The sequence below is a fragment of the Hordeum vulgare genome, chromosome 6H, assembly GCF_904849725.1.
Source record: "Hordeum vulgare subsp. vulgare chromosome 6H, MorexV3_pseudomolecules_assembly, whole genome shotgun sequence".
NCBI lineage: Eukaryota > Viridiplantae > Streptophyta > Magnoliopsida > Poales > Poaceae > Hordeum > Hordeum vulgare.
Window position 1 is genome coordinate 503,030,110 of NC_058523.1, and position 15,379 is coordinate 503,045,488.

Consider the following 15,379-nt stretch of genomic DNA (forward strand, 5'->3'; position numbering starts at 1 on the left):
CAACTCAAAGAGAATTACAAGGATATGAAATCATGCATAAGAGAGATCATAAGAAACTCAAATAAGATTCATAGATAATCTGATCATAAATCCACAATTCATCGGATCTCGACAAACACACCGCAAAAGATGATTACATCGGATAGATCTCCATGAAAATCATGGAGAACTTTGCATTGAAGATCCAAGAGAGAGAAGAAGCCATCTAGCTACTAGCTATGGACCCGTAGGTCTATGGTGAACTACTCACGCATCATCGGAGAGGTCATGGTGTTGATGAAGAAGCCCTCCGTGTCTGAATCTCCCCTCCGGCAGGGCACCAGAACATGCCCCAGATGGGATCTTGCAGAGACAGAAGCTTGCGGCAGCGGAAAAGTATTTTCGATGATCTCTTGATTTTTTGGGGATTTTTAGGGAATTTATAGGCGCAACCCCTAGGTCAGGGGGCGCTCGGGGGGGCCACAAGCCTGTGGGCCGCGGCCTACCCCCCTGGCCGCGGGGTGGGGGCTTGTGGAGCCCCTGAGGCTCCCCTGCCTTGGCTCTCAAGCTTCCCGATCTTCTTCCGTTCCGGAAAAAATCTTTTCGAGAATTTTCTTCCGTGTGGACTCCGTTTCAAAATCTCCTCTGAAAGGGGTCAAAACATGGAAAAAACAGGAACTGACACTTGGCACTGAGTTAATAAGTTAGTCCCTAAAAAATATATAAAAGGCATGCAAAACATCCAAAGTTTGACAAGATAATAGCATGAAACCATCAAAAATTATAGATACGTTGGAGATGTATCAAGCATCCCCAAGCTTAACTCATGCTCGTCCTCGAGTAGGGAAGTGATAAAGAATGAATTTTTGATGTGGAATGCTACCTAGCATAGTTGTCCTTTGCAACTTCTTTCACGTGACATGAATGTTCAGATCCGTAAGATTCAAAACAATAGTTTTCTATTGACATGAAAACAGTAATACTTCAAGCAAACTAGCAAAGTAATCATGAACTTTCAAAATAACAAGGCCAAAGAAAGTTATCCCTACAAAATCATATAGTCTGGCTATGCTCCATCATCCTCACACAACAAATGTAAATCATGCACAACCCCGGTATTGGCCAAGTAATTGTTTTCGCACTCTTACTTTCTCAAACTTTTTATAACTATCACGCAATACATGAGCGCGAGCCATGGATATAGCACTATAAGTGGAATAGAGTGTGGTGGTGGTTGTGAGACAAAAAGGGAGGAGATAATCACATTGACTCGGCGTATCAATAGGCTATGGAGATGCCCATTAATAGATATCAATGTGAATGAGTAGGGATTGCCATACAAGAGATGCACTCGAGCTATAAGTGTGTGAAAGCTCAAAAGGAGAACTAGTGGGTGTGCATCCAACTTGCTTGCTCACGAAGACCTAGGGCAATTTCGAGGAAGCCCATCATTGGAATATACAAGCCAAGTTATATAATGAAGATTCCCACTAGCATATGATAGTGACAAAGCAAGAAGCTTTCAATCATGAATAACATGGTGCTATCCTGAAGCACAAGTGTGGAAAAAGATAGTAGCATTGTCCCTTCTCTCTTTTTCTCTCTTTTATTTTTTTTCATTTGGGCTCTTAGGCCTCTCTTTTTCTCTTTTTTTTGTTTGGGATCTTTGGCCTTTTTTTTAATTTCCTCACATGGGACAATGCTCTAATAATGATGATCATCACACTTTTATTTACTCACAGCTCAAAGATCACAATGATGATGACTCTATAGGAAATGTCTCCGGCAGTGTACCGGGATGTGCAATGATCTAGCATGGCGTATGATGTTGAAACATCTCGCTAGATATCTTACGATCATGCAATGGCAATATGATAGTGACGACACAAGTCATGAGACGGAACGGTGGGAGTTGCATGGCAATATATCTCGGAATGGCTATGAAAATGCCATAGTTGGTAGATATGGTGGCTGTTTTGAGGAAGGAATTTGGTGGGTTTGTGCACCGGCGAGAATTGTGCGGCACTAGAGAGGCTAGCAATGGTGGAAGGTGAAAGTGCATCTATACCATGGGCTCACATTAGTCATGAAGAACTCACATACTTGTTGCGAAAGTTTTTATTAGTAATCGAAACAAAGTGCTAAACGCATACTCCGAGGGGAAGGGTTGGTAGGTGTAAACCATCGCGCGATCCCGACCTCATCACAAAGGATGACAATCAGTAGATCAATTATGCTCCGACTTCCTAACATAGAGGTTCACCATACGTGCATGCTACGGGAATCTCTAACTTCAACACAAGTATTTCTAGATTCACAACACCCTACTAACATAACTCTTAATATTACCAAATCCATGACTCAAAACTATTTGAGAAGAAGCAAAACTTATCTTTCTATTCAATGCACATGAAGATGGAGGTTTTTGCATCCTCTTTGGGTATCTATCACATTTGGGACTACTTTCATAGCATAAGCAAACTACCCAATCACGCACCGCCGTGCTCTAAAAGATATACGTGAAGCACTATGAGCATTCTAGCAAAATCACGATGAGTGCATCTCTCTCTCTCTCAAAAAGGTGTGCAGCAAGGATGATTGTGACACAAAAAAAAAGACTCCTAAGATACAAGATGCTCCAAGCAAAAACACATATCATGTGGTGAATAAAAATATAGCTCCAAGGAATGTTACCGATGGATTGAAGACGAAAGAGGGGATGCCTTCCCGGGGCATCCCCAAGCTTAGGCTTTTTGGTGTCCTTGAATTTGGCTTGGGATGCCTTGGGCATCCCCAAGCTTGAGCTCTTTCCACTCCTTATGTCTTTGTCCATGAGAACATCACCCAAAACTTGAAAACTTCACAACACAAAACTTAAACAGAAATTCGTGATAACATTAGCACAAGAAAACAAACTACCACTTCTTTTGGTACTGTAGCAAACTTGAATTATGTATATATTGATGATGGGCTACTGTATTCTCACTTTTCCATAGCTAGTACCCCCTGATACTAAGCATAGTTTCATCAAAACAAGCAACCAACTCAACAAAAAAAGAATATGTCAAAAACAGACCAGTCTGTAGCAATCTGTATACTTCGTATACTTCTGGTACCTCAAAAAATCTGAAAAATTATGACGGACTGGGAAAAAAGCATATAAACCAGAAGCAAAAAGAATCAACTCAAAAGCTCTTTCTGAATAAAAATGAAATATCATCTCGTGAGCGAAAAGTTTCTGTCTTTTTCCAGTAGGATCAAACAACCATTATCAAGACTAGTCATAAAGGCTTTGCTTGGCTCAAACACAAAATACACAATCACAACAAAATTATGAAAGTGTGGACGCAACAAAACAGAAAGAAAAAGATAAATTCATTGGGTTGCCTCCCAACAAGCGCTATTGTTTAAAGCCCTTAGCTAGGCATAAAAGCGATAGAATCACGTATCGTCGTCTTTGGTGCTCAAACCATAAGTGGCCCTCATTATGGATTCATAAGGCAATCTTATTTTCTTTCTAGGAAAGTGTTCCATGCCCTTCCTTCAAGGAAATTGAAATCTAATATTCCCTTCCTTCATATCGTTGATAGCACCGATAGTCCTTAGGAAAGGTCTACCAAGAATAATAGGGCATGTAGGATGTTGGAAATATGCCCTAGAGGCAATAATAAATTAGTTATTATTATATTTCCTTGTTCATGATAATCGTTTATTATCCATGCTAGAATTGTATTGATTGGAAACTCAAATACATGTGTGGACACATAGCCAACACACTGTCCCTAGTGAGCCTCTAGTTGACTAGTTCATTGATCAAAGATGGTCAAGGTCTCCTGACCATAGGCAAGTGTTGTCACTTGATAACGGGATCACATCATTAGGAGAATCATGTGATGGACAAGACCCAAACTATGAACGTAGCATATTGATCGTGTCGTTTTATTGCTATTGTTTTCTGCGTGTCAAGTATTTGTTCCTATGACCATGAGATCATATAACTCACTGGCACCGGAGGAATACCTTGTGTGCATCAAACATCACAACGTAACTGGGTGACTATAAAGGTATTCTACAGGTATCTCCGAAGGTGCCCGTTGAGTTAGTATGGATCAAGACTGGGATTTGTCACTCCGTGTGACGGAGAGGTATCTCGGGGCCCACTCGGTAATACAACATCACACACAAGCCTTGCAAGCAATGTGACTAAGTGTAAGTCATGGGATCTTGTATTACAGAACGAGTAAAGATACTTGCCGGTAACGAGATTGAAATAGGTATGCGGATACCGACGATCAAATCTCGGGCAAGTAACATACCGAAGGACAAAGGGAATGACATACGGGATTATATGAATCCTTGACACTAAGGTTCAACCGATAAGATATTCGAAGAATATGTAGGATCCAATATGGGCATCCAGATACCGCTATTGGATATTGACCGAGGAGTGTCTCGGGTCATGTCTACATAGTTCTCGAACCCGCATGGTCTGCACACTTAAGGTTCGGTGACGTTTCGGTATAGTTGAGTTATAGGTGTTGGTAACCGAAAGTTGTTCGGAGTTCCAGATGAGATCCAGGACGTCACGAGGACCTCTGGAATGGTCCGGAGGTAAAGATTGATATATAGGAAGTCCTGTTTTGGTCACCGGAAAAGTTTCGGGCTCATCGGTAGTGTACCGGGTGTGGCGGGAGGGGTGCAGGGGACCATCGGGAGGGGTGGCACGCCCCAAGGGGTCTCATGGGCTATGGTAAGAGATAAACCAGCCCCTAGTGGCCTGGAAAAAGTTCCCACTAAGTCCCATAAGGTTTGAGAAGGAAAAAACACAAGGTGGAAAGAGTTTCCAAGTGGGAAGGTGGAATCCTGCTCCAAGTAGGATTGGAGTAGGACTTCTCCACCTCCAATTTCGGCCAAACCTTGAGGGTTTGAGGCTGCCTCCTCCCCTCCCTCCCTCCTATATATACTAGAGGTATTGAGGGTTTTTGAGACACAACTTTGCCACGTGCTGCTTGACCCTAGACCACACAATTTTTCCTCTAGATCGTATTTCTGCGGAGCTTAGGCGAAGCCCTGCCGGAGTAGATCATCACCACCATCGATGCGCCGTCATGCTGCCGGATAACTCTTCTACCTCTCCGCCCCCTCTTGCTGGATCAAGAAGGTGGAGATTGTCATCAAGCTGTATGTGTGCTGAACGCGGAGGTGCCGTCCGTTCAGCACTAGATCGGAACGGATCATTAGACGGATCGCAAGATGGTTCGTGCAACGGATCGCGAGACGGTTCGTCGGACGGATCGCGGGACGGATCTTGGGACGGTTCGTGGGGCGGTTCGAGGGACGTGAAGACGTTCCACTACATCAACCGCGTTTCTTAACGCTTCCTGCTGTACGATCTACAAGGGTACGTAGATCCAAATCTCCTCTCATAGATGGACATCACCATGATAGGTCTTCGTGCGCGTAGGAATTTTTTTATTTCCCATGCGACGTTACCCAACAGTGGCATCATGAGCTAGGTTCATGCGTAGATGTTATCTCGAGTAGAACACAAAGGGTTTTGTGAACGGTGATGTTCGATTTGCTGCCCTCCTTAGTCCTTTCTCGATTCGGCGGTATTGTTGGATTGAAGCGGCCCGGACCGACATTATTCGTACGCTTACGAAAGACTGGTTCCATCGATTGACATGCAACCTCGTTGTATAAAGATGACTGGCGGGTGTCGGTTTCTTCAACTTTAGTTGAATTGGTTTTGACCGAGGCGGTCCTTGGAGAGGTTAAATAGCAATTTGCACATCTCCATTGTGGTTTTTACGTAAGAAGATGCGATCTACTATATACCCATAGCAGCCACGTAAAACATGCAACAACAATTAGAGGACGTCTAACTTGTTTTTGCAGGGTATGCTTGTGATATGATATGGCCAATGACGTGATGTGATATATTGGATGTATGAGATGATCATGTTGTAATAGTTAATATCGACTAGCATGTCGATGGTACGACAACCGGCAGGAGCCATAGGGTTGTCTTCAAACTAACGTTTGTGTTTGCAGATGCATTTACTATATTGCTAGGACGTAGCTTTAGTAGTAATAGCATAAGTAGCACGACAACCCGGATGGCGACACGTTGATGGAGATCATGGTGTGGCGCCGGTGACAAGAAGATCGTGTCGGTGCTTTGGTGATGGAGATCAAGAAGCACATGATGATGGCCATATCATGTCACTTATGAATTGCATGAGATGTTAATCCTTTTATGCACCTTATTTTGCTTAGAACGACGGTAGCATTATGAGGTGATCTCTCACTAAAATTTCAAGACTAAATTGTGTTCTCCCCGACTGTGCACCGTTGCGACAGTTCGTCATTTCGAGACACCACGTGATCGGGTGTGATAGACTCAACGTTCACATACAACGGGTGCAAAATAGTTGCACACGCGGAACACTCGGGTTAAGCTTGACGAGCCTAGCATGTGCAGACATGGCCTTGGAACACATGAGACCGAAAGGTCGAGGATGAATCGTATAGCTGATATGATTAGCATAGAGATGCTTACCACTGAAACTATTCTCAACTCACGTGATGATCGGACTTGAGATAGTGGATTTGGATCATGACCACTCAAATGACTAGAGAGATGTACTTTTTGAGTGAGAGTTCTTAAGTAATATGATTAATTGAACTAATTATCATGAACATAGTCTAATGGTCTTTGCGAATTACGATGTAGCTTGCGCTATAGCTCTACTGTGTTTTATATGTTCCTAGAGAAAATTTAGTTCAAAGTTGATAGTAGCAACTTTGCGGACTGAGTCTGTAAAACCGAGGATTGTCCTCATTGCTACGCAGAAGGCTTATGTCCTTAATGCACCACTCGGTATGCTGCACCTCGAGCGTCTTCTGTGGATGTTATGAACATCTGACATACACGTTTTTTATGACTACGTGATAGTTCAGTGTGCAATACTTAATGGCTTGGAAGCAAGGCACCAAAGACGTTTTGAAAACATCACAGAACCTAAGAGATGTTCAAAGAGATGAAATTGAAATTTCATGCTCGTGCCCTTGTTGAGAGGTATAAGACCTGCGACAAGATTCTTTGCCTACAAAGTAAAGGAGAAAATCTCAAATCGTTGAGCGTGTTCTCAGATTGTGTGAGTACAACAATCGCTTGAATCAAGTGGGAGTTAATCTTCCAGATAAGATAGTGATGGTTCTCCAAAGTCAGTGCCACTAAGCTGCTAGACCTTCGTGATGACCTATAACATATCAAGGATAGATATGATGATCCTTGAGTGATTCACAATGTTTGACACTGCAAAAGTAGAAATCAAGAAGGAGCATCAATTGTTGATGGTTAGTAAAACCACTAGTTTCAAGAAGGGCAAGGGCGAGAAGGGATACTTCATGGAACGGCAAACCAGTTGCTGCTCTAATGAAGGAACCCAAAATTGAATCAAAACCCGAGACTAAGTGCTTCTGTTATGAAGGGAACGGTCACTGAAGCGGAGCTACCCTAGATACTTGGTAGATAAGAAGGCTAGCAAAGTCAACAGAAGTATATTTGATATACATGATATTGATGTGTACTTTACTAGTACTCCTAGTAGCATGAGGGTATTGGATACCGGTTCGGTTGCTAAGTGATTAGTAACTCGAAATAAAAGCTACGGTATAAACTGAGACTAGCTAAAGGCGAGCTGACGATACGTGTTGGAAGTATTTCCAAGGTTGATGTGATCAAACATCACACGCTCCCTCTATCGTCGGGATTGGTGGTAAAACCTAAATAATTGTTATTTGGTGTTTGCGTTGAGCATGAACATGATTGGATCGTGTTTATTGCAATATGATTATTCATTTGAAGAGAATAATAGTTATTCTATTTTCTTGAATAATTACCCTTAATGGTTTATTGAATCTCGATCGTAGTGTTACACATGTTCATAATATTGGTGCCAAAAGATACAAAGTAATAATGATAGTACCACTTAGTTGTGACACTGCCACTTGAGTCATGTTGGTATAAAATGCATGAAGAAGCTCCATGCTGATGGATCTTTGTACTCACTCATTGTTGAAACGTTTGAGACATGCAAACCATACCTGTTGGTATAAATGCATGAAGAAACTCCATAGAGATGGATCATTTGGACACACTTGATTTTGAATCACTTAGGACATGCAAAACATGCCACATGAAACAAAAGAGTAACTTGTTGAGAGTAATGCATTTTTTATGTGTGTAGTCCAATGAGTGCTAAAGCACGCAGTGAATATAGTTATGTTCTTACTTCACTGACGATTTGAGTAGATACAGGAGTATTTACTTGATGAATCACAAGTCTGAAATATTGAAGAGTTCAAAGCAATTTCAGAGTGAAGATCGTCGTGACAAGAGGATAAACTGTCTATGATATGATCATAGAGATGAATATCTGAGTTACGAGTTTTTGGTACGCAGTTAGGACAAAGTGAAAATTGTTTCGCAGTTCATGCCACCTAGAACACCATAGTGTGATGATGTGTCTAAACGTCATAGCCACGCCCTATTGGATATAGCGCATAATATGATGTCTCTTATCAAATTACCACTATCGTTTATGGGTTATGCATTAGAGACAACCGCATTAAATAGGGCACCACGCATTTTCGTTGAGATGACACGGTATAGACTATGGTTTGGAGAAACCTAAGTTGTCATTTCTTAAAAGTTTGGGGCTGCGACGCTTATGTGAAAAAGTTTCAGTCTGATAAGCTCGAACCCACAGCGGATAAATGCATCTTCATAGGATATCAAAAACAGTTGAATACATCTCCTATCTAAGATCCAGAAGCAAAGTGTTTGTTTCTAGAAACGGGTCCGTTCTCGAGGAAAGGTTTCTCTCGAAAGAATTGAGTGGGAGGGTGGTGGAACTTGATGAGGTTAGTGAACCGTCACTTCAACCAGTGTGTAGCAAGGCGCAGGAAGATGTTCCTGTGGCGCCTACACTGATTGAAGTAGAAACTAATGATGGTGATCATTGAGCTTCGGATCAAGTTACTACAAACCTCGTAGGTCGACAAGGTCGCATACTAATGCAGAGTGGTATGGTAACGCTGTCTTGGAGGTCATGTTGTTGAACAACAATGAACCTACGAGGAGAAGCGATGGTGGGCCCGGATTCCGACAAATGGCTGGAGGCCATGAAATCCGAGAGAGGATCCATGTATGAAAACAAAGTGTAGACTTTGGGAGAACTACTTGATGGTCGTAGGACTATTAAGTAAAGATGGATCTTCGAAAGGAAGACAGACGATGATGGTGAAAGGTCACCATTAAAAAAGGCTCGACTTGTCGCAAAGATGTTTTCGACAAGATCAAAGAGTTGACTATGATGAGATTTTATCACTCGTAGCAATGCTAAAAGTTTGTTGGAATTATGTTAGTAGTTGTTGCATTATTTATGAAATATTGCACATAGGATGTCACAACATTGTTTCCTCGACAGTTTCCTTGAGGAAAGGTTGTATGTGATACAACCAGAAGGTTTTCTTGATCCTAAGGATACTAACAAGTATGCAAGCTCCAGCGATCCTTTTATGGACTGGTGCAAGCATCTCAGAGTTGGAATATACGCTTTGATGCGATGATCAAGGCTTTTGGGTTTGTGCAAGGTTTATGAGAAACTTGTATTTCCAAAGAAGTGAGTGGGAGCACTATAGAAGTTCCAATAAGTATATGTGGTTGACATATTGTTGATCGAAAGTAATGTCGAATTTCTGTAAAGCATAAAGGTTGTTTGAATGGGGTTTTTCGAAGGAAGACCTGGATAGAGCTACTTGAACATTGAGCATCAAGATCTATGAAGATGGATCAAAATGCTAAACAGAACTTTCAAATGAAAAGCATGCCTTGACAAGTTTTTGAAGGAGTTCAAAATAGATCAGCAAAGAAGGAGTTCTTGGCTGTGTTGTAAGGTGTGAATTTGAGTAAGACTAAAAAGCCCGACCACGACAGAAGAAAGAGAAAGGACGAAGGTCGTCCCCTATGCCTTAGCCATAGACTCTACAGTATGCCATGCTGTGTACCACACCTAATGTGTGCCTTGCCACAAGTCTGTTAAGAGGTACACGGTGTGATCCAGGATTGAATCACTGAGCAGCGGTCAAAGTTATCCTTAGTAACTAATAGACTAAGACATTTTTCTCGATTATGGAGGTGGTTAAATAGTTCGTCATAAAGCGTTGCGTCGAGGCAAGCTTTGACACTAATCCGAATAACTACGAGTAGTGAAACGGATTTGTATAGTAGAGTAGATATTTGGAGTATTTCCGAATAGCACGTAGTAGCAGCATCTATAAGATGACATAAAGATTTGCAAAGCACACACGGATCTGAAAGTTTCAGAACCGTTGACTAAAACCTCTCTCACGAGCAAGACGTGATTAGACCCCAGAACTATATGGGTGTTGGATTCGTTAAAATCACATGGTGATGTGAACTAGATTATTGACTCTAATGCAAGTGGGAGACTATTAGAAATATGCCCTAGAGGAAATAATAAATTAGTTATTATTATATTTCCTTGTTCATGATAATCGTTTATTATCCATGCTAGAATTGTATTGATTGGAAACTCAAATACATGTGTGGACACGTAGACAACACACTGTCCCTAGTGAGCCTCTAGTTGACTAGTTCGTTGATCAAAGAAGGTCAAGGTTTCCTGACCATAGGCAAGTGTTGTCACTTGATAACGGGATCACATCATTAGGAGAATCATGTGATGGACAAGATCCAAACTATGAACGTAGCATATTGATCGTGTCGTTTTATTGCTATTGTTTTCTGCGTGTCAAGTATTTGTTCCTATGACCATGAGATCATATAACTCACTGGCACCGGAGGAATACCTTGTGTGCATCAAATGTCACAACGTAACTGGGTGACTATAAAGGTGTTCTACAGGTATCTCCGAAGGTGCCCGTTGAGTTAGTATGGATCAAGACTGGGATTTGTCACTCCGTGTGACGGACAGGTATCTCAGGGCCCACTCGGTAATACAACATCACACACAAGCCTTGCAAGCAATGTGACTAAGTGTAAGTCACGGGATCTTGTATTACAGAACGAGTAAAGAGACTTGTCAGTAACGAGATTGAAATAGGTATGCGGATACCGACGATCAAATCTCGGGCAAGTAACATGCCGAAGGACAAAGAGAATGACATACGGGATTATATGAATCCTTGACACTAAGGTTCAACCGATAAGATCTTCCGAGAATATGTAGGATCCAATATGGGCATCCAGGTCCCGATATTGGATATTGACCGAGGAGTGTCTCGGGTCATGTCTACATAGTTCTCGAACCCGCATGGTCTGCACACTTAAGGTTCGGTGACGTTTCGGTATAGTTGAGTTATAGGTGTTGGTAACCGAAAGTTGTTCGGAGTCCCAGATGAGATCCAATACGTCACGAGGAGCTCTGGAATGGTCTGGAGGTAAAGATTGATATATAGAAAGTCCTGTTCTGGTCACCGGAAAAGTTTCAGGCTCATCGGTAGTGTACCGGGAGTGCCGGGAGGGGTGCCGGGGACCATCGGGAGGGGTGTCACGCCCCAAGGGGTCCCATGGGATATGGGAAGAGATAAACCAGCCCCTAGCGGACTGGAAAAAGTTCCCACTAAGTCCCATAAGGTTTGAGAAGGAAAAAACACAAGGTGGAAAGAGTTTCCAAGTGGGAAGGTGGAATCGTGCTCCAAGTAGGATTGGAGTAGGACTCCTCCACCTCCAATTTCGGCCAAACCTTGAGGGTTTGAAGCTGCCTCCTCCCCTCCCTCCCTCCTATATATACTAGAGGTATTGAGGGTTTTTGAGACACAACTTTGCCACGTGCTGCTTGACCCTATACCACACAATTTTTCCTCTAGATCGTATTTCTGCGGAGCTTAGGCGAAGCCCTGCCAGAATAGATCATCACCACCACCGACGCGCCGTCACGCTGCTGGAGAACTCTTATACCTCTCTGCCCCCTCTTGCTGAATCAAGAAGATGGTGATTGTCATCAAGCTGTACGTGTGCTGAACGCGGAGGTGTCATCCGTTCAGCACTAGATCGGAACGAATCATGAGACGGATCGCAGGATGGTTCGTGGGACGGATCGCGGGACGGATCGTGGGACGGTTCGTGGGATGTTTCGTGGGGCGGTTCGAGGGACGTGAAGATGTTCCACTACACCAACCGTGTTTCTTAACGCTTCCTGCTGTACGATCTACAAGGGTACGTAGATCCAAATCTCCTCTCGTAGATGAACATCACCATGATAGGTCTTCATGCGCGTAGGAATTTTTTTGTTTCCCATGCGACATTACCCAACATAGGATTGCAATGAATGTCAAGCACAATGAAATTCACTGGTACATAGTTCCTATTTGCAATAATAAGAACATCATTGATCCTTCCCGTAGGTTTCTTGACAGTAGAATCAGCAAGATGCAAATTAAGAGAACACTCTTCAATCTCATTAAAACCCAGAACATCACATAAAGACTTTGGAATCGCAGAAACACTAGCACCCAAATCACACAAAGCATTGCACTCATAGTTTTTTATTCTTATTTTTATGGTAGGTTCCCACTCATCATGAAGCTTTCTAGGGATAGAGAATTCCAATTCAAGTTTCTCTTCAAGAGATTTTAGCATAGCTTCGATGATATGATCGTTAAAGGCCTTGTTTTGGCTATAAGCGTGTGGAGAGTTCAACATGGATTGCATCAAGGAAATGCATTCAATCAAGGAGCAACTATCATAATTGAATTCCTTGAAATTCATGGTAGTAATTTCATTACTACTCAAAGTTTTAACATCTTCTACTCCACTTTTAATGCTTTTAGCATCAAGATAGATGGACTCCGAATCATTGGGGCATTTTTCAACCAAAGTGGATTCATATCCAGCCCCATAATCATTAGGTTTGACACAAGAAAACAAAGATTCAATGGGAGTCACACCAAGCACTTTAAGATCTTTGTGATTCTCATCACGAGAACACGCCTTTTTAAGCCATTCATGTCTAGCACGAATTTGGGCGGTTCTTTCTTGGCTCTCAATCATGGAAACACGCATAGCTTTCAAAGTTTCATCCATGTTGATTTTGGGAGGAGCACATCTAACTTTCAAAGCATCAACATCACAAGAAATTCTATCAACGCTCTTAGCCAAATCGTCAATTTTGAGTAGTTTTTCCTCTATGGACGCATTGAAAATCTTTTGAGAGTTGATGAACTCTTTGATATTACTCTCCAGATCAGAGGGTAATCTATTGTAATTTCCATGAGTATTGTTGTAGGAGTTACCAAGGTTATTAGAGGAGTTACTAGGAAAAGGCCTAGGAACATAGTTTCCTCTAAAAGCATTGTTGTTGTCAAAGTTATTCCTACCAACAAAATTAACGTCCAAGCTAGCGTTGCTACTCTCAATCAAATAAGACAAGGGCATATCATTAGGATCCAAAGGAGCACTTCTACTAGCAACCAAATTCATTAACTCGTCCTTCTTAGCACTTAACGAGTTAATTTCTTCTATAGCGTGTACCTTCTTACTAGTAGGTTACCTTTCAGTGTGCCACTGAGAGTAGTTCTTCATGATGTTGTCTAAGAGATTTGTGGCTTACCCTAACGTGATTTCCATGAACGTTCCACCTGAGGCGGAGTCCAAGATATTTCTAGAAGCGAAATTCAAGCCAACGTAAAAGATTTGAATAATCATCCAAAGACTCAAGCCATGAGCGGGACAATTTCTAATCATTAATCCGTCATGGGCTACGTGACCTCCAAGTAGTTTACCGGACAAATTGATAAGTCTGGCATTCCCAGCCCACCAAGCAAAGCCGCCTTGAGCATTATACAAGGACGTGCTGTAGGAGTAACCCATTACCTTCTGGGTGGAATTGCCACGACCATTGAGTCCAATGTTGGTTATGGAACCAATTCCTATAATTATGAAACCCACGTGAGATACACAGGAATAAGCTATTCTTTTTTTGAAATTTCGTTGACCAAGAGAAGTTGAAGCTGCATTTCATTCTCTCCCAAGATTGTGCAACATGTTCATGATCAAGTTGCTTGAAATTCATGATATCATTACGGAGAGAGATGATCTTAGCCGGCGGAAAATACTTGGATATATAAGCATCTTTGCACTTATCCCAAGAATTGATACTATTTTTGGGCAAAGAAGAAAACCAAGTTTTTGCGCGATCTCGCAACAAGAAAGGAAAAAAGCTTCAATTAAATCACGTCATTATCCACATCTTTTTTCTTTTGCATATCGCAAAGCTCAATGAAGGTATTGAGATGGGATGCGGCATCTTCACTAGGAAGGCCAGAGAATTGCTCTTTCATAACAAGATTTAGCAAAGCGGCATTGATTTCGTATGACTCCGCACTAGTGGTGGGAGCAATCGGAGTACTTATAAAATCATTATTATTAGTATTCGAGAAGTCACAAAGTCTGGTGTTTTCATTCATGGTGACTTCGGCAAGCAAGCAAGCACACAAGCAAACAAAGAGCAAGCGAGAAAAATGGCGAACGAAAAAGGCAAATTGGTGAAGTGGGGGAGAGGAAAACGAGAGGCAACTAGCAAACAAAGTAAATTCAAGAGATGAGTTTGCGACACCTACTTAGATGAGTCCTTGACTTGATCTTCCTCCCCGGCAACGGTGCCAGAAATTCTTCTGCTGCGGCAACAAAAGTCCTTCCTTGGCGCTAGGAATTCTTCTTGTTACTTCTCTGGTTTGCGTCGGTTTTTCCCTTGAAGAGGAAAGGGTGATGCAGCACAGGAGCAGTAAGTATTTTCCTCAGTTTGAGAACCAAGGTATCCATCCAGATGGAGGGCCTTGTCAAGTCCAGAGTACCTGCGCAAACACAAACAAGCTTGCACCCAACGCTTCAAAGGGGTTGTCAATCCCTTCAAGATTGTTTGCAAAGTGAGATCTGAAGGCGGAAAGTGCAACGAAGTAAAAAGTGTAAGTCTGAAAATATGGTGTGGAGTAGACCCTGGGGGCCATAGTGTTCACTAGAGGCTTCTCTCATAATAGCAAATATCACGGTGAGTGAACAAATTACTGTCGAGCAATTGATAGAACCGCGCAAAGTCATGACGATATCTAAGGCAATAATCATACATATAGGCGTCACGTCCGAGACAAGTAGACCGATACTTTCTGCATCTACTACTATTACTCCGCACATCGACCTCTTTCCAGCATGCATCTAGTGTATTGAGTTCATGACGAACAGAGTAACGCCTTAAGCAAGATGACATGATGTAGAGGGATAATCGCAAACCAATGATGAAAACCCCATATTTTTACCCTTGATGGCAACAACACGATGCGTGCCTTGCTA